Here is a 2,322-nt window from a genome sequence, read left to right on the forward strand (position 1 = left end):
GGGTGGGTCCAGCCCAGCCAGGACAGTCCAACACTCCTCCAAACAGCACCGGCTCCCTGAGGAGCCAGTACACCGAGCCGGTCTGTCCCTGCCTCTGCCTTCTCAGCAGAGTCCACACAGAGAAAAGACTTTTATAAAAAGCCGGCAGAGATGAAAGTCTCATCCTCTCAGAGTCCATGAGGAACAGAGGCAGGTCCAATCCCAGACCACCAAACTGCCGCAGGATGCAGCAGGACAACGGTCTCCACACCAGGTCCGTAGGCCCAGTGAGCAGTCTCTGTATGAACTGAAGGCGGAAGGTGGCTCCCCTGCTGGCCAGATGGACCAGGCCCTGTCCACCCTCCTCCTTTGGTAAAAACAGAACACTCTGAGGAACCCAGTGTAACCTGTCCCAAAAGAAATCAACTAAAACTCTCTGGACCTGAGACAGAAGAGAAGCTGGAGGATCAACACAGGCCAACCGGTGCCACAGAGCAGAAGACACCAGATTGTTGACAATAAGAACCCGACCCCTGTAAGACAATTTAGGTAAGATCCATTTCCACTTCATTAGCCGACCTTTGACCCTTTCTAAAACATTGTCCCAGTTTTTCTTTAAAAACGTTTCATTTCCTAAAAACACTCCCAGATATTTTAGCCCTCCTGTTCTCCAGACCAACCCTCCAGGTAGCCTGAGCCGATCCCTCAGCCGGTCCCCCACCATGACAGCCTCACTCTTCCCCCAGTTCACCCTGGCTGAGGAGATAGAGCCAAAACGGTTCACGGTGTTCTCTAAAATATCAATATCAGTCTGGGAGTTGACCAGGACAATGACATCATCAGCGTATGCAGACAGTTTAAAAGAGACGTCACAGTTGGGGAAACAAACACCACTCAGTCCAGTTCTCAGCTTGTGAAGCAGAGGCTCGATGGCCAGAGAGTACAACATGCCAGACAGAGGACAGCCCTGTCTGACACCCCTCTGGACCCCAAAGGGAGCACTCAGACCCCCATTCATTTTCAACACGCTCGCAATGTCACCATAGAGAACCTGGATCTTGGCTATGAAACCTGGGCTGAACCCAAAAGCAGCTAAGACTTGCCACAAGTACTGGTGTTCAACCCGATCAAAAGCCTTTTCCTGGTCTATTGAAATCAGACCAGTGTCTACAGCCAATGAGCCAGAGACCTCCAAAACATCACGAATTAAAGTGACATTGTCACTTATCAGCCTGCCGGGCACACAGTAAGTCTGGTCAGTGTGGACAACGGCAGCCATCACCCCTCTCAGTCTGGTGGCCAGGACCTTGGACAGAATCTTATAGTCCGTGCAGAGCAGTGAAACAGGTCTCCAGTTTTTCAGCTCTTGCAGGTCACCTTTCTTCGGTAGCAGGGTGATGACCGCCCTCCTACAGCTCAGAGGCAGCCGTCCTGTCTCTAGGCTGGCTGAGATCACCTCCAGCAAGTCCTCACCCAGTACTGACCAGAACGCCTTATAAAAGTCCACAGGTAGACCATCCAAGCCTGGAGCTCTGCCACTGTGCAAACTCATCAGAGCCGCAGACAGTTCAGGAAGAGTTAACAGAGACTCCAGCTTGTCATTGTCCTTTGCTTCCACCTGAGGGAGACCAGTGAAGAAGCTGCTGCACAATGAAGAGTTCGATGTGAATTCACTCTTATACAGATCGGTGTAATAGCTGGCCGCTAGCCTCCTGATCCCAGCAGAGTCTGAGACCACAGAGCCGCTGCCAGACCGTAAAGAATGAATCACCTTCCTCTGACCATTCCTCTTCTCCAAGCCAAAGAAAAACTGAGAGGGGGCATCCATCTGCGAGACGTCCAGAAAACGTGACCTGACCAGAGCTCCCTGTGCTGCAATGCCCAGCAGGTTGGCCAGAGCCGACTTTTTGGATTTGAGGGAATCTAAAAGCCCTCGATCTCCTGTAGAATCTACCAAACCCTGCAGTTCTACCACCTGAATCTCTAGGTCCTGCATAGATCTGGTTAAATCTCTGGTGACATTGCGAGTGAACCTCTGACACAACTGTTTGATCTGAGCTTTGCCCACATCCCACCACTGTTGTACACAATTAAAATCACTCTTACAATGTCTGTGAGCAGCCCAAAAACACTCAAAAGCTGCTCGAAATCCTTGCTCTGAAGCAATGAGCTGTTAAAATGCCAGTAGGCACTCTGCAAACGCACATTTTTGATTAAAACAGAGCTAAAAACAAGACAGTGGTCAGAAAAACCAACAGGGGTAATGTGACAACTGTTAAAAATGTTCAAACTGTGCTTAAAACCGTACAGACGGTCCAACCTGGCCAGAGATATTTTATTGTC

The sequence above is a fragment of the Seriola lalandi genome, unplaced genomic scaffold (assembly GCF_002814215.2).
Source record: "Seriola lalandi dorsalis isolate HSWRI2012SDOR001 ecotype SW California unplaced genomic scaffold, Sedor1 jcf7180002054557, whole genome shotgun sequence".
In the NCBI taxonomy this organism is placed as follows: domain Eukaryota; kingdom Metazoa; phylum Chordata; class Actinopteri; order Carangiformes; family Carangidae; genus Seriola; species Seriola lalandi.